Genomic DNA, 18,666 nt, shown 5'->3' with positions numbered 1-18,666 from the left:
ATTCTGATTTTCCCCCCTCTTACCAGTGTATTCATCATGCTAGGAATAAGGAATTTAGTAAACATATCACGTAATTTTTTCCCCTGTTTTAATTTTAGTAAGCTGTATGCAACATGCATGACGTTTATGACTTAACCAGCTAAAAGCTTATTCTTTTAAAAGAAATGCAAGACATTAATGTTGATGGAAATATACTCTCTTAATGTTAACCTATCACTTGCTGCAAATCTAAAAGATAACAGATAGAATCTTTTACGTCTTCCATTCACTACACAAAAATATGAGCCAGAAAAAAATTCCGCCCGAATTCAATGGGAGGGTTTAGTTTTAAGGACTAATAGCGGCCTCATCCGTTGTGATTGCTTGCTTACATAATCTGTTATGAAAGAATGCTTCTAGGTAAACTGTGTCTCCAGAATGCTTGTGATTTGTTCTGTTTTGCTTGGGAAAGGGTTAAGAGGAGACAACATCCTGTCAAAGACCTTGTTTTTAATTTTGCTTCTCACACTGGCACAGATCCTGCTAAGAGCAGCCCAGATTAGTTCGGAAAACCTTTGAAGAGATTTAAGATGTCCTTCAGCCAGTTTGAAGGTTTTTGTCTTGCAAATCCAGTACAAGGGCGCCTGCAGGCATCTCGACCCTTGCTGTGCTGCTGATGCAGCTCAAGGTCACACTAACCCGCCCTGTGACATTCAACAACAACAAAAAATTATGCGGTGAAACTGCTTCAGCGTTCAGCCAGGCAACAACTTCCTTTAGTGAGGAACTGAGGAAGAAGTCTTTTTTTTTTTTCCCCCTCTTTTTCTTTTTCTGGGGGCTCTGTGAATTTTTGCTGTAGGAAATAATCCTGGATTTCTGGTGTGTGTGATGACAAGGTCATTTCTTAATTAGAACACATGTAAAGAACAAAGCTAAATGGCTTCAAAACAGCTTTGTAGTTGATGGAGAGGATTTAAATTATTTAAAGAGATAGTCACCCGTGTATGATGAAAGCTGAATTCTAAAGGCATTAACTCCTTCATTCCTGTCTGTATGCCATTACTTTGAATTCCTTAGTCTGACTTTTAGAAGGTTGCGTTCTAAACTTAAGAAAATTTATAAATGGCCATTTTTTAACAGGGTGAAACATAATTTATAAATCAAATTCTTGGATAAACTTTTAATGGAGAAGTTTTCTCCCCACAATATTTATCTCCTGGAAATTTTATTAAATGGTTTGGTTTAGGAAGTAGGAATCAGAAACGTTTTCTGCTGGCAACTGTGATTTATTTATAATGTGTTGGGGAGGGTTGAATAAAATGCTTCTTTGTCACCTCACCTTCTCTGCCTCACTTTTACATTTGTGATTTGGGATTATAGTAAATCACTTTGCCCTGAGTCTTTAGAAAATATAGCACATATCGTTCAGGTTTCTCAACTTTCAAAGAACTGGTGTAAAAAGACACACGTGTTCTTCCTAAGGGGGAAGAAAAGCAGCTTTAGTTTAAAATGGACTTTAAGAAAGTTGTTTGTGAACATAACGTGACTTTTTTGAGGCACAGTGAAACCATGTCCATAAACACTTAATAGCCGTATTGGCCTCCCTCTCCTCTGTGGGACCTGTTTCCCCATTTTGTTGCTCCTTTGTTACCTGTGAGTGCTAAGTACCAGACATTAGTTGGAAAGAGTCCAAGTAAATTGGCTTTCTAAGCTTGAGACTTAATGCATATCACCTCTATAGGATTAGAGCAGAATAATCAGAGAAGGTAATTTTATAGTTGATACTTTTCTGTGTGTATCATACATAAAAGCACATCTTGCAGTTATTCCTTTATACACAAAATCACATCTCACATCGTGTAGAGAAACTTTACTTCAACATTATGATATTAACATACGTTTTCTCAGAATTTGGTTGTTGCTTTCTTAAAGAAGATGTTTCCCTGTACGTGTGACCAGAGTAGATCCAGGGCACATACTTCAGGAAGGTGGATATGATATTTTAAGTGTGATTATTTGAACTGGTATTTTGGACTTTGTGGCCAACAAATAACTAAGTTTCAGGAGATGGCCTGATGGATTGTATTAGAAGAACAGTTTAGAATTGACTAGATTTAATATTCTGGAAGATTTTCTCCTGTCAAGAAGCAGTGTATTTGGGTCCTCCATGAAAAGTAAAAAGGTATATACACTTTTAGCTTATGGCTATTTTAAAGGATTTTAGGTTTGCCAGAAAAAAATGCTGGAGGGGAAATCGACATGCAAGGAAATGGGTAGTGAGATTCTGTGCATCCCTGCCCTTGCATGGAGTCCGGTATGCCCTTATGTCATGTATGACCCAAGCTCACCTGCTAGTAATTTCTAATTTACTGTCCTAATTCATCGATTTGTTATCGCTAATTGTTCTTCATTTACTTCTGTGTAGTTTCCAGTACCTAAAGGGTTGAAAGGTTGCTGTAACTGGCACCCGCAGCTGCTCTTTCTTTTGACAGGGGATAATTTTGCAGCCTATGCTTTGTGTGACAGCTGCCTAATTGGGCATTCTCCCCTTGTAGCAAGCCTGCCTTCTCCAGCCTCCCTGCTGACAAATGGTGGTGGATTATAGATGAGGACACGCTGACCCATACGACCTTGCTGAGGCAGCGGGGAGGGGCCTCATGCTACTTGAGGGAAGCTTTAGGTCATTTAGAGGACAAGGTCACTAGCCAGGTGGGGAAATGACATGATATCACATGACAGTAGCCTGATGACATGGTCAGTGTGTCAAGGACAAATGCATCAGTCTCGGTTAAACATTATTGCAATACTTCATAGAAGGCTTAGTATTTCTTAATTGTTCTGCTGATTTTTTTTGTTTTTTTTTTTTTTAGAAAAAGGAAGAGGGCAGAATAAAACACATGTATTTTAGCAGTTTAAAGCAGTTGTTTACATGAAAATAGAGCTGGTTTAGAAAGCCTCCTCATAATTTTCTCCAGTCATCCAGAGTGTTTTGTTCTTAATTATTGTTTAGTTTGCAGTCCTTTGACTATCTGTACTTTTCAAGAGTTACTTGAAAATTAAGGCAGGCACATAAAAATGAGGCATTGTTATATTCTTAAAAAATATTTAACAACTTCTGTCATCACCCTACTCAATGATTGGCATACCTTTTCATATTTTGAATAAAAAGAAAAGTAAGCCAAGTGAAAATGCTTAATTGAAAGGAACCTCAAAACTCTGCATTAATGAGATCATAAATACCACCATGCTGTCATAATTATAAAATGCTAAAGATGTTTTTTAAGTAATTTTTTGAGACCTGAAAATATTTTTTAAATACCATGGGATTATATTTAATGTAAAAACTAAAAGATAAATGAAGATCTTTTAGATATCTTTTCACTATTGGTAATATACATGTTTTTCTTGGATAAGTGGATTTGAGCTATTATAATACCCTTTTTTAAGTGCAAACTCTTAAGAATCCTTGCTGAGTCTATTAACCCTATATTAATACTTGAAAGAGTAAGTCCATGTAAACTGTATTGGATAGTCCAATTTAGAAAAATGCCTTCTTTTAAAAACAGTGAACAGTTTAATGCAAAAAATATTGTTCGTGATTCTTGTTTTCTGGAAAAAAAAAAATTGTTGTTGGGTACCATTGAATCTAAGCCCTCAGTTCTACGGGAAATAATTTTATGCCCCTGAGGTAAAAAACTATCAGTGGTAAAAGTGTGATGAATTAGTTCACTGAAGTAGACACATCTGTATTTTCATGGTTTGTGCATGGTGTATGAGTGTGTGTGTGTGTGTTTAATTTTGACCGTGCTGTGCATGTGTTTAGCTGCTCTCAAACTCTGACTCAAGCTTGGTGGAGGTTTAATCCTGTGCCCTTGTACACGTAGACTTGATTAGTAGTTGTGGTTATCTCAGCAGAAGACATACCGCCCTCTTCCTTGTATTGGTCGGGACCTGGGCATTGGGGAGTCAAGGCAAAGGAGAAAGAAAAGAGATTTTCCATTAGTATTCTGTGAAAGCCTTACTGTCTGCAGAACAAATTGATTGCTCCGGTGTACCTGTGCTTGGCACCACTGCTGTGAAAGAAAGGTAGGGTTGTAATCTGTTTTATTGTATTACATATTGTGACACTCCAGGAATATTTAACACGCGCTCTTTCTATGGCACGTGCTATAAGTCTAAGTTTAAAAAAAGGAAGTAAATGAATGGAAAGTATGCAAGAGCAGTGGGTTACAGCTTTATTTACTTCAGACCATGAGAGTTCATTCGAATAAGCTCATTTTGCTGAAAGCATCGCTGGGAACGTAACCTGATTGATAACAAAACACTATAAAGTGTTCTGAGGCACTAATCTGTTTCACTGCTTGAAACGTGTCAGGCAGAGATGAAATTCAAGCTAGTAATGTAAAATTTTAAGCACAAGATGAATGGGAGAAGTCAGGGAGGTGGTTATGAACCTAATTAGTTTAGGAAATGATTTTTAATTATTTTCCAGTACGTTATGTTGTTAAAGGTCCTACATAACGTGATGCAGAGAATAGGAAAGAGATTTTCATTAAAAAAAGAAAAAAATAAGGTAGCCACTATACCACCTTAAGCTACATTAAAGAAATTAAGAAATGTATTTAGTTTATTCTTTCACTAGTTTTGTTGTATAAATATCGTACTGTTTGATTCTGCTGTGGGAAAGGAAATTGCAATATTTCTTCCAGTTTTTTTTTTTTATATATTAATTCTGTGAACGTTCTTCAGATAGAGACTTACGGTGTAAAATTTGGGATTTCTTAATATGAACTGAATAAACGTTTTAATATTTCACAAAATGATTGAAGCACCTATGATTGGGGTTTGACCCCTTGCCATTTTCAGGCACTCTTGAGATGTTGTCGTAGGTGCACTCTTCAGGTTATGTGAAAATCTGTACTGTGAGGGTAGAGGAGAAATTCCTCTTGTCCAAGTCTCCTGCCCTGTGTGAACTGCAAGTGCCCTTTGCCTCCTCTGTCCCTGTCCTGATCCTTCGATTACAATCAGAGCACTTGATTTAGGAGAGAGAGCAAGCAAAATAGTTTACTGATGGAATTAAAGTTGTTTTCCATTGTTTCCTTTTATGTTCTTAAAATCAGTATATAGCTTTACATTTTTTAGATTACATTTCACTCCCATTTAAATGTGTGAGTAATTGTTCTGCATATACTAATTATACATTGTAAAAACATTCTGATACGGAAGATTGGTGTAATCAGAGGCCATGGATATTGGTCTCGACTATTCCCAGGTACTTTTGTAGAAAAATGTGTGAATGGAGAAACATTTTTAAGCATTTGTTTTCTTTTGTTGTTGCTGTTTGTTTTTGTTTGTTTTTTTATTCAACAAGTTCTTTAATTTTACCAGTAATCTTGAGAAATAAGGAATGAATATCACTATTTTCATTATAAAGATGAAAAACATGAAATTAGCTAAATTTCTAAATGGTTATCTAGACTACTTTGATGATTATAAGCATTTGTGAAGTTAACAAAATACGGTTTTCTGACATAAAACGTTGATTAAAATTAACTATTTGAGGTCATGTTATCTATTAAGGAAAAGAGATGTTTTTAAGAACTTTTTAACTCAGTGACAAAATTAAGACTATTAAATGTTTTCAGTTGAATATCAGCCATCAAAATTATTAGTATTGTACTCTTACATACTTAGTTTTGTGGGAAGTTTTTTTTTGAAAAAATGTGGATTGAGAAAATGTAGAGGAAAAAATAAACCATAGAACTAAGAATCAGAATATTTTCTTTTCCAGCATAAAAGATGTTCTGAACTCTTTCTAGTTAAAATTTTCGTTTTTAATTTTGTAATTATCTTACAAATTTTGAAAATCCTGTTATCTTTCACCCTTACAAAAGAAGTACATGGAATGTGTATATTTAATATATAAACAACTCAGAATGGGAAGATGATGGAGGAACTACCAAGTAGAGGAAATTTATGTTTGTTTTCTTTTCTTGTGGTGGTGGTTGTACTTCTTCTTTTTGATGGAGTGGGAGATTGTTTTTTACAGACAAAAGCTGTGTTCTTTATTTGATTGTCTTTTACAGACAAAAGCTGTGTTCTTTATTTACCAAAATAGCCATAGTGCTTGACACTGTACCTGGCACCTAGTATCTGATCAATAAATATTTGTTAGTCAAATGAATAAAGGACACTCAACCACTCTCCCCCCCCACACACACACTTTGTTTTTACTCTTGTCTATTTACATTTCCACTGTTCTCATGGTAGTAGTTTTTAGCATCTGCTTCCCTTCTGAAAGCATTCTAGGTGTTGAAGGAATGGGAATTCAGTGTTTCAGAACCAGAGTAGGAACTGTGTTTGCAGAATTGTTTTTTCAGTCAGAGTAGTTCAAGTGACTGTGCCTCAAATTGTTCTTCCTCTGAACACAGACAAGCACGTGTAGACAGACACGCTTAGAATCCTTCTTCGCCTCACTTTGTGTCCATTCTTTTTTTTTTGGCGGTACGCGGGCCTCTCATTGTTGTGGCCTCTCCCGCTGCGGAGCACAGGCTCCGGACGCGCAGGTTCGCGCCACGGCTCACGGGCCCAGCCGCTCCGCGGTATGTGGGATCTTCCCGGACCGGGGCACGGAACCCGTGTCCCCTGCATCGGCAGGCGGACTCAACCACTGCGCCACCAGGGAAGCCCTGCATCCATTCTTTTTCCTCATATACTGGCCTGCTGTGATGTTGAATTTTTAAAGCAGTGAAATCTGTGTCTTCTTAGATTCAGTCTGTGAGTCTAGATACATTATGCTTACTAACCAATATCAACAAATTATTTTAAATATCCAAGAAAACTGCACTGAAACTTTAGTAAGAGAGATTTAGATCTTTGGAGGAAATAAACGTTTGGCTTGTTATTATGACTGTTACTAATACTTTAAGCCATGAAATGAAAGTCATTCTTGAGGACAACTTTAAATATGTGGGTGATAACTTCTCTCAGCTCAGTTAATGAGCAAATGTTTTTATTGTTAGGTGTTCAACATTAGCTAGGCTTAGACCAGAGTTTTTGAGTGGTAGAGCCTTAAGATCAGTTAATATAAAGAGTATATTTAACACATGAGAAAATTGGCCTTTAGAAAGGTTGGTACTTGGTCACTGTTATAAAACTACTTAGTAGCTGAGCTGGGGCCAAAATACAAATTGCCTAGTTTTATAAAAAGTGATCATTTTTTCATATGCTGTCAACTCTGCCTGATTTTATCCTTCTAAAATAATAATTGTTATGTTGATACTAGCCAAATCCTATACCTATAGCCACAGTAATTTTAATTCATAACCAAATGGACTGTAAGTTAAAGCAAACGGACATTAAATCATTATATATATGTTTATGTATATCACTATATATATTTAAAATGATATACTTTCAGTTTAATTTACAGTCTATTTGGTTATGAATTATACACACACACAATTACTGATTGCTCGCCGTGAGTGTGGATCCAGTGTACCCTTCCTTTTCTCTTTTTTTCTTTTTCTACCAGTGTACTCTTACTCCAGAAAAATGACAAAAATATTGCATATCACTTAAGAAATATATTAAAAACTAGGAAAATGTATACAGTGATAGTATCTGTATTAGAATACATTTGTGAATTTATTTACAATCTCAAATGATTACACTATAATCCATTAATATTTACTATTTTACAGCAGGGTTTTCTTTAATAGTGTAATCAGGCTGAGCAGAGAAAGTGGGCAGCCAAGTGAGACTCTTGCCCGGTAGGGACCTCCAAGGAGGGGTAGGTACTAGCCAGGCATGGCCCCCTGCAAACATAATTAAACGTTGAACTGCCAAATTCAAGAAGTATTCTAATTCAGATTGCTCATGGAAAGATTATTAGACTCCAGGGGGTAGAGTTTGGTTTGCAAATACAGTAGGTCCTGGCAGTACATGTCAGATGGGTATCCAAGTTAAAGACGGAGAGGGTCCATCCAAAAAGCAGGGCCTGACAAGACTAGACTTGCCTTCATCCAGCTGGGCTGGTTTTATTTCCAATGGAGAAATGAACAAAGAACTAGAGACGCTGTCAGAAAACCAAATTTGACCAAGCATAGGGGCAGTGGGGAGACCAGTGGGCAGTGGAGGTGTGGTTTAGGGACTTGGGTCATTCTCCAAATTAAGTTTACATGAAGCGTATAAGTCGTACGGACGGCAGTAAACTGTTTCCAAGCCTTGCCTTCCTATTAGTAGATTAAAATTCACACCTAGCTTTTTGGTTCAACAATTGGACAGAGCAAGGTTTGCAGGCAAACTATTTAACCTCTCTAAACTTCACTTTGCTTCTCTTCAAAATGGGGATTATTATAATATCAACCTCGCTAGGTTAGTATGAAGATTAAATGAGAAGACAATGTGTAGTGCCTGGACCATTATATATATCTGATAATTATTTATTTGTAGGTGTGCGTGTCTGAGTATAAGATAGTCATGCCCTCTGTGGATGTATGCTTTATACCACTGTTAATAAGAGGACTTGTCTAGGTAACCATAATATGATGAAGTAGAGCTGTTCGGGTATCTCAAAATGAATAATACAGTCTTTTCATCTTTTATATGCAGCGTGGTGAAGCCGAGTTTAAACTCTTATTCCTATTTTTTACCTGTTAATTTAGTCTCATATTTCAAACTAAAAAAAAAAAAGGGTCTGTAACTTTAATAATATGATTCCCTCTCACAAACTACATATTCTTTGCCTTGATCAGTTATGTGATTTTTATTTGTAGTATTGACTTTATTAAAATATGTATCAAAACCTGTGCGTAATTTTCAGTGACCACCTTTCCATCTAACAGTATAAAATGTCTAAGTGAATCATGGACCTCACTTTAGAATTATAGAAAATAATTTGGAAAATGAGAACCCAGAGCAGATAAGGTAAAGTTTAATTTGTTTAAATCTTAGCTAAAAAGTTTTCATTTTCTTCAAGTGCCACTCATAGTTTCTAGACTTTTCTTCCTTTAATTATAGAAATTATTTAGCAATTATAGACTTTTGCAGATCCTTAGGACACTGGGGTGATCTGAGTTTAACAAATGTGAAAGCCAAATAAACAACAATTAACACAGTACTTTTCTCTGGACTGCACAGAATAGAGGAATATTAGAAATTTCTTACGATTTGATCTCAGCTTAAATAAGATTTTACTTTTTCATTATATCGTACTTGTAATTTTAAGTGAAGTGATTATTTCTTTTGATCTTTATAAGAGCATATTAATTGAAAATCAGAAGGATTTCTTAAAGTTATACCTTGTAATCATCTTTACTTGGCTTACATGATAAATTTAAGTAATTGTATAAATATTTCCTATGCTTCCAGTTGCTTTTTAGTATTATGTATAGAATTAAGCTGTCAGAGAGAAACTAAGAATACGTATAGACATCCACTTATTCAGCAGAAATTCAGTGTCTCAACTGTGCCTGTAGCAAATAGAATAAAACTAATCCTTGTCCTCCTGGAGCAGTAAGTACGGTGTAACAGTAGAAGACAAGCAGTAAACAAGCATTAAAAAAACAAAAACAAGCAAAAAGTATTACAGAATGAGAGAAGTCCTAAGACGATTGATCTCCTGGGTGCTCTGCTAGGGAATACATGGGGAGACCCACTTACGGAGGCCGTTGGGAAAGGCTTGTCTTGGGAAGTAACATTTCAGGTGAACTGTGTGAGGGAGGCAAAGCAGCAGCTGTAGGAAGAGCCTTCCGGGAATCAGGACCCACACGTGCACCCCACTGGCTGGAGGGCCGGGAAGAACTGTCTGTTTTGGGATCGAAGGAAGTCTGTGTAGTTAGGGTTATGCTCTCCAGTCTAGTAGCCTGGAGCCACACGTGGCCTGTCCGAATTGAGATGTGCTCTAAGTGTAAACTACCCAGCAATTTAGAAGACGTAGTATGACACAAAAAAGATGTAAAACATTTTAAGAATTTTCTGTTGGTTTCATACTGATACCATAATATTTTAGATATATTGGGTTAAATAAAATATATTCAAATTAATTTTACCTTTCTTTTAAACTTAAAAAAAATACGACTACTAGATAATTTAAAATTACATTTGTAGTTCTCATTACGTTTTGCTGGACAGCGCCTGACTAGGGTATAATGAGCAAGGGGCTAAATGACATGAGATAAAGTTCGTTAGATTCTCTGGAGCCAGATTATGCAGGACCTTGTAGACTGTAGAGAGGAATTTAGACTACTCGAAGTGAGACAGGAAACCATAATGAGTTTTTAGTCAAAGGGATTTATCTTTTATGAAGAGCATTGGCTACAGTGTGGAGAATGTTTTGGAGGGGACTCAGTTCGGAAGCTAATGCAGTAGTGTACACACACACACACACACACACACACACATACACACCGCTAAACCAGTTAACACAACAGTTGTCAGATAATGTTATATAAAAAATAGTATCTCTAATCATCAGTGAGTTTTTCAGTCTTATTTGATGGAGTTTCTTTTTTTTTTTTTTAATATATATCCATTTTATTTATTTGTTTTTGGCTGTGTTGGGTCTTCGTTTCTGTGTGCAGGCTTCCTGTAGTTGCGGCGAGCAGGGGCTACTCTTCGTTGCGGTGTGCGGGCTTCTCATTGCGGTGGCTTCTCTTGTTGCGGAGCACGGGCTCTAGGCTCATGGGCTTCAGTAGTTGTGGCTCGCGGGCTCCGGAGTGCAGGCTCAGTAGTTGTGGCGCACAGGCTTAGTTGCTCCACAGCATGTGGGATCTTCCCGGACCAGCGCTCAAACCCATGTCCCCTGCACTGGCAGACGGATTCGTAACCATTGTGCCACCAGGGAAGCCCTTGATGGAGTTTCCTAAGCTATGGGTGCAGGTATTTGGTTTAGGGTTTACATGTGTAGGAATTCTCTTTCGTCCAGTGTTCATGGAATATTAAAATTCTTACAAAATTAAATTCCTACCAGGCTTCTGAAACACTGGAATTCATGGAAATAGTAATACTTTAAAATCATTTATAGCTTTAAAGGTTTTTAAACTTTTTGACAAACCTGTGACATTTCTTAATATTTTGTGGTTCGAGTAATCGTTTGGTAACTTGATAGAAGCTATGGACATCACAGGTCCCGCAGGACTGTATAGCCTTTAACCCTCCCAACTGTTCTCTGTGATACAGCTTGTTGTCTCTCTTTTGTAAGTGAAGAAACTTGAGAGACTTAGAGTAATTAAGAAAGGGGCCAAGGTTATAGGGTAGTAAGTGACAGGCTGTAGGCTGAAACTTAGATCTCTCAGGTACATGTTGTGATAGCCTCTTATCAGAATGCTCCTTATGTAGTGTGTGTGTATGTATGTACTTTTGTGCATGAATGTGAATTAGATGTGCCATGTTTTATTTCTCTCAGAAGCTGTAATTGTAGTACCACTTTTTAATTTGTATAAAATTGGAATAATGCTTAATCTTTGGCTCTTTACTGTTATTTATACTACTCTGATGATACAAGTTCTGGATTATTTTTCATACTACAGAAAAATGCAAGACATAGCAGTATAGTTCAGTTTTTTCTTTTTTTTTTTTTTTTTCTGAGCTGTTTTTGGTTTTGTACCTTAGAAAGAAATTTATTTGCTATAGAGTCTGCTTCCACTTATGAATACTTAGGGGACACCACACACAATGCTATGTGCTTTGCATGTCTTAGTTCATTAAATCTTTTTTATAGCCCTATTAATTAGGTAACATTATCTCCAGAATCTCAGAAAAATTAAGTTAGTAGGTGAACAAAGATTCAAAACCTGAACTCTTAGCTTAATGTATTTTAGGCGTCTTTGAAGTTAAGTATCTTCACAGTATCCCTGTTAATGACCATTTACACTATCAACAATATTTTTCACTATAAAAATCAAAAGACTTGAAATTCACGTGAAAATGTTTTAAGATTTTTAAAAATCATATGTCTTTAACAGAATTGAAATTGATTTGTCTCTTATCACTGACAAGACTGATACTTTTTGGTAAACTAATAGGTTTATTTCTTCTAGTTAATGAAGATAAGAAAAAGAAAGATTAGGTAACACTCAGGGAAGCTCACTGTGCAGCATAAAAATCTGGCAGTTGCCTTTTTTTTTTTAACTTCAAAATATTTTATTTTATTTTACTCTTTTAAACATCTGTATTGGCGTATAATTGCTTTACAATGGCGTATTAGTTTCTGCTTTATAACAAAGTGAATCAGCTATACATATACATATATCCCCATATCTCCTCCCTCTTGCGTCTCCCTCCCACCCTCCCTATCCCACCTCTCTAGGTGGTCACAAAACACCGAGCTGATCTCCCTGTGCTATGTGGCTGCTTCCCACTAGCTATCTATTTTATATTTGGTACTAAATGTAAGTCCATGCCACTCTCTCACTTCGTCCCAGCTTACCCTTCGGCCTCCCCGTGTGCTCAAGTCCGTTCTCTATGTCTGTGTCTTTATTCCTGTCCTACGGAACCTTTTTTTTTTTTTTTTTTTTAGATTCCATATATATGTGTTAGCATATGGTATTTGTTTTTCTCTTTCTGACTTACTTCACTCTGTATAACAGACTCTAGGTCCATCCACCTCACTACAAATAACTCAATTTCATTTCTTTTTATGGCTGAGTAATATTCCATTGTATATCTGTGCCATATCTTCTTTATCCGTTCATCTGTCGATGGACACTTAGGTTGTTTCCATGTCCTGGCTACTGTAAATAGAGCTGCAATGAACACTGTGGTACATGACTCTTTTTGAATTGTGGTTTCCTCAGGGTATATGCCCAGTAGTGGGATTGCTGGGTCATATGGTAGTTCTACTTTTACGTTTTTAAGGAACCTCCATACTGTTCTCCATAGTGTCTGTATCAATTTACATTCCCACCAACAGTGCAAGAGGATTCCCTTTTCTCCACACCCTCTCCAGCATATATTGTTTGTAGATTTTTTGATGATGGCCATTCTGACTAGTGTGAGGTCATACCTCATTGTAGTTTTCATTTGCATTTCTCTAATGATAGTGATGTTGAGCATCCCTTCATGTGTTTGTTGGCAATCTGTACATCTTCTTTGGAGAAATGTCTGTTTAGGTTTTCTGCCCATTTTTATTTATTTTTAACATCTTTATTGGAGTATAATTGCTTTACAATGGTGTGTTAGTTTCTGCTTTATAACAAAGTGAATCAGTTATACGTATGTTCCCATATCTCTTACCTCTTGCATCTCCCTCCCACCCTCCCTATCCCACCCCTCTAGGAGGTCACAAAGCACCGAGCTGATTTCCCTGTGCTATGTGGCTGCTTCCCACTAGCTATCTATTTTACGTTTAGTAGTGTATATATGTCCATGTCACCCTCTCACTTTGTCACCACTTACCCTTCCCCCTCCCCCTGTCCTCAAGTCCATTCTCTAGTAGGTCTGTGTCTTTATTCCCGTCTTACCTGTAGGTTCTTCATGACATTTTTTTTCCTTAGATTCCATATATATGTGTTAGCATACGGTATTTGTCTTTCTCCTTCTGACTTACTTCACTCTGTATGACAGACTCTAGGTCCATCCACCTCATTACAAATAACTCAATTTCGTTTCTTTTTATGGCTGAGTAATATTCCATTGTATATATATGCCATGTCTTCTTTATCCATTCATCCGATGATGGACACTTAGGTTGCTTCCATCTCCTGGCTATTATAAATAGAGCTGCAATGAACATTTTGGTACATGACTCTTTTTGAATTATGGTTTTCTCAGGGTATATGCCCAGTAGTGGGATTGCTGGGTCCTATGGTAGTTCTATTTGTAGTTTTTTAAGGAACCTCCATACTGTTCTCCATAGTGGCTGTACCAATTCACATTCCCACCAGCAGTGCAAGAGTGTTCCCTTTTCGCCACACCCTCTCCAGCATTTATTGTCTCTAGATTTTTTGATGATGGCCATTCTGACTGGTGTGAGATGATATCTCATTGTAGTTTTGAGTTGCGTTTATCTAATGATTAATGACATTGAGCATTCTTTCATGTGTTTGTTGGCAGTCTGTATATCTTCTTTGGAGGAATGTCTGTTTAGCTCTTCTGCCCATTTTTGGATTGGGTTGTTTGTTTTTTTGTTATTGAGCTGCATGAGCTGCTTGTAAATTTTGGAGATTAATCCTTTGTCAGTTGCTTCATTTGCAAATATTTTCTCCCATTCTGAGGGTTGTCTTTTGGTCTTGTGTATGGTTTCCTTTGCTGTGCAAAAGCTTTGAAGTTTCATTAGGTCCCATTTGTTTATTTTTGTTTTTATTTCCATTTCTCTAGGAGGTGGGTCAAAAAGGATCTTGCTGTGATTATGTCATAGAGTGTTCTGCCTATGTTTTCCTCTAAGAGTTTGATAGTTTCTGGCCTTACATTTAGGTCTTTAATCCATTTTGAGCTTATTTTTGTGTATGGTGTTAGGGAGTGTTCTAATCTCATACTTTTACATCCGCCTGTCCAGTTTTCCCAGCACCACTTATTGAAGAGGCTGTCCTTTCTCCACTGTACATTCCTGCCTCCTTTATCAAAGACAAGGTGACCATATGTTTGTGCGTTTATCTCTGGGCTTTCTATCCTGTTCCATTAATCTATCTTTCTGTTTTTGTGCCAGTACCATACTGTCTTGATTACTGTAGCTTTGTAGTGTAGTATGAAGTCAGGGAGCCTGATTCCTCCAGCTCAGTTTTTCGTTCTCAAGATTGCTTTGGCTATTCGGGGTCTTTTGTGTTTCCATACAAATTGTGAAATTTTTTGTTCTAGTTCTGTGAAAAATGCCAGTGATAGTTTGATAGGGATTGCATTGAATCCGTAGATTGCTTTGGGTGCTAGAGTCATTTTCATAATGTTGATTCTATCAATCCAAGAACATGGTATATCTCTCCATCTATTTGTATCATCTTTAATTTCTTTCATCAGTGTCTTATAATTTTCTGCATACAGGTCTTCTGTCTCTTTAGGTAGGTTTATCCCTAGAAATTTTATTCTCTATGTTGCACTGGTAAATGGGAGGGTTTTCTTGATTTCACTTTCAGATTTTTCATCATTAGTGTATAGGAATGCCAGAGATTTCTGTGCATTCATTTTGTATCCTGCTACTTTACCAAATTCATTGATTAGCTGTAGTAGTTTTCTGGTAGCATCTTTAGGATTCTCTATGTATAGTATCATGTCATAGCAGACAGTGACAGCTTTACTTCTTTTCCGATTTGGATTCCGTTTATTTCCTTTTCTTCTCTGATTGCTGTGGCTAAAACTTCCAAAACTATGTTGAATAAGAGTGGTGAGAGTGGGCAGCCTTGTCTTATTCCTGATCTTAGTGGAAATGGTTTCAGTTTTTCACCATTGAGGTCGATGTTGGCTGTGGGTTTGTTGTATATGGCCTTTATTATGCTGAGGAAAGTTCCCTCTATGCCTACTTTCAGCAGGTTTTTTATCATAAATAGGTGTTGAATTTTGTCGAAAGCTTTCTCTGCATCTATTGAGATGATCATATGGTTTTTATCCTTCAATTTGTTAATATGGTGTATCACGTTGATTGATTTGTGTATATTGAAGGATCCTTGCATTCCTGGAATAAACCCCACTTGATCGTGGTGTATGTTAACCTTATGGGGATTCCCTTTTCTGTTGTTTGTTTTTTTTTCCCTTGCTGCTTTTAATACGTTTTCTTTGTATTTAATTTTTGATAGTTTGATTAATATGTGTCTTGGCGTGTTTCTCCTTGGATTTATCCTGTATGGGACTCTCTGTGCTTCCTGGACTTGATTAACTATTTCCTTTCCCATGTTAGGGACGTTTTCAACTATAATCTCTTCAAATATTTTCTCAGTCCCTTTCTTTTTCTCTTCTTCTTCTGGGACCCCTATAATTCGAATGTTGGTGCGTTTAATGTTGTCCCAGAGGTCTCTGACGCTGTACTCATTTCTTTTCATTCTTTTTTCTTTATTCTGCTCTGCAGTAGTTATTTCCACTATTTTTTCTTCCAGTTCACTTATCCTATCTTCTGCCTCAGTTATTCTCTGCCCAGTTTTAGGTTGGGTTGTTTGTTTTTTTGATGTTGAGCTGCATGAGCTGCTTGTGTATTTTGGAGATTAATCCTTTGTCAGTTGCTTCATTTGCAAATTTTCTCCCATTCTGAGGGTTGTCTTTTCATCTTGTTTATGGTTTCCTTTGTTATGCAAAAGCTTTTAAATTTCATTAGATCTCATTTGTTTATTTTTGGTTTTATTTCCATTTCTCTAGGAGGTGGGTCAAAAAGGATCTTGCTGTGATTTATGTCATAGAGTGTTCTGCCTATGTGTTCCTCTAAGAGTTTTATAGTGTCTGGCCTTACACTTAGGTCTTTAATCCATTTTGAGTTTATTTTCATGTATGGTGTTAGGGAGTGTTCTGATTTCATTCTTTTACGTGTAGCTGTCCAGTTTTCCCAGCACCACTTATTGAAGAGGTTGTCTTTTCTCCATTGTATATTCTTGCCTCCTTTATCAAAAGTAAGGTGACCATATGTGTGTGCGTTTATCTCTGGGCTTTCTATCCTGTTCCATTGACCTATATTTCTGTTTTTGTGGCAGTTAGCTTTGAATGCGTGATCTTATAAACAGTGGGATAGTGGAATCAATAGGTATGTTATCACTAACAGTGTCACATATTTTAAAGTATTAAGTCATAGTAAAATACCTATGTATGGGTCTACTTTAAATTGCAGATTCTGGTAGCTAGGAATTAGAAATGGCAGATTCTTGGTTTGTAGTACTATTTTACAAAAAGATAGTTTAATATACCAGAGTATCCAAAACATTTGCAATGTGGTACTACTTTAGTTTCCATTATACTGTTTAATTTTGGAAAGGATAGATTTTGCCTAATTAGTATAAAATTATATTAAAACAATTCTGTAGGACTTCCCTGGTGGTACCGTGGTTAGGAATCCACCTGCCAATGCAGGGGACGTGGGTTCGAGCCCTGGTCCCAGAAGATCCCACATGCCGCGGAGCAGCAAAGCCCATGCGTCGCAGCTACTGAGCCTGCACTCTAGGGCCCACGAGCCACAGCTGCTGAGCCCGTGCACTACAACTACTGAAGCCCGCGCGCCTAGAGCCCGTGCTCCACAACAATAGAAGCCACGCAATGAGAAGCCCGTGCGTCGCAGCAAAGAGTAGCCGCCGCTCGCTGCAACTAGAGAAAGCCTACACGCAGCAGCAAAGACCCAACGCAGCAAAAAATTTTTCAAAATTAGAAAAAAAGAGTATTATACTTTCTGACCTAGTGAGTCCTTATCCTAAAAAAAAACTCAGAAATGTGAACAAGTTGTTCACAGCAATGCTATTCATAATACAAACTGTTAGAAACTGCTTAAACGTCCAGTAATAGTGAAATGGACAAGTTAGTGTCGTTAGATTCATAGAATGGAACGAAGACCCAATGCAGCCAAAAATAAATAAAGAAAGAAAAAAAGAGTAAGCTATCATTTAAAAAAGCATTTATGTAAATTATTAGCAATATCTATTAGAGATATAAGGAGCATAAAGAGGGAAAAGGTAGCATTTCTTGAGGACTTGCTTTATTGGATGTTTTATATATGTTATCTAATTTTCACAACTGTCCTATTAGATAAGTTGGTATCATACACATTAAACTGAGACTCAAACCGATTTACCTAGTTACAGAGCTAGTGGATGAGCCCCAGTGTTTTTGTTTTTAAAGCTCATGGTATCTTTTAGAAATGAAAACTGGAAGGAATTTTTTATTATACATATTGTTGGAAGGTATAAAAGAAGGTCTTTCAGAAGTAAGCTGTGGAAAATTTGACTCTAAGAGTTTCTTCATCTTCAATTGTTAAGATTGACAGCTGGTGGATTGGAATGGTGTCTAGTCCTGTCAGTAGCCAATATAGGACTGTAAAATAGTTTATGAAGTTGAGTTTCTGAGTCCTGATTTTTTTTGTTGTTACTGTTCTCGATTTTAGTTGGTTTTTTCCAGTCGTCTTTTGTCCCCGGGTCCATCACTGATAACACACAGGTCTAAATACTTAATGCTGCAAAACTTACCCTCTCTAATCGTAGAAGTGCTCTTCCTATTGGAATTCTTTCTAAATAAGTAAAAAGCGATTATTGAACAGAGATTTTTAAGAAGGTTTAACCATTTCTATCCCTTCTCAGACATAATTTTTACAAATAAGATTTGACTGGTATCAACTATCTGATGACCATTTTTCTTGATTATATAGTAGAGATTCAAGGCACGTCCTCACTTAGTTTTGTTCCATTATGCAGTTTTCAGTGTATAATTTTGTTCTTCCATTTTGCTGGTTATACAGAACTCGACGTAGCCCTTTTACTCTGAACATGTGTTCCAGCCGTTTCTACTGCACAGTGTTTATGCTACTGAATAATATATTTAGAACAAAAATATTGACAAATTTGGGGACTTTTTTTTTTTAGTACACTGTAGATATTTTTAATAGATTGAAAGAGTTTTTTTCTCTCCCCTTTGTGTCACTCTTCTGAGTATTCCTGCAGTGTATGTACTTGTGAGGGGGTAGGCGGAGGAGACACCTTACCTGGTAAATCAACTTCAGTGATAGTTTTGTAGCAAACTTGTGTTTACAGTTAGATTTGGGGGGGGGGGGGGGAATACTACGTTTTTTGGTTT

At 36.8% G+C, this 18,666-nt stretch overlaps 1 protein-coding gene across 11 annotated transcripts in view; it reads left to right on the top strand.

Moving 5' to 3' along the window:
• NRIP1 (nuclear receptor interacting protein 1) overlaps window positions 1–18,666 on the top strand; it is a 99,356-nt gene that overhangs the window by 56,001 nt on the left and 24,689 nt on the right. The window contains exon 1 of one of the 11 annotated variants that reach the window (XM_032630557.1): window positions 3,868–4,065. The exons of the other annotated variants lie outside the window; for them this stretch is intronic. The gene's annotated coding sequence lies outside the window, so the exon portion shown is untranslated. Of the gene's footprint in view, window positions 1–3,867; window positions 4,066–18,666 lie in introns of those variants that run through there. 11 annotated transcript variants of the gene reach the window in all.

This window comes from Phocoena sinus, chromosome 4 (assembly GCF_008692025.1).
Source record: "Phocoena sinus isolate mPhoSin1 chromosome 4, mPhoSin1.pri, whole genome shotgun sequence".
NCBI classification, from domain to species: domain Eukaryota; kingdom Metazoa; phylum Chordata; class Mammalia; order Artiodactyla; family Phocoenidae; genus Phocoena; species Phocoena sinus.
The sequence above is the reverse complement of the archived record's forward strand: the minus strand, read 5'-3'. Positions and strand labels throughout refer to the sequence as shown.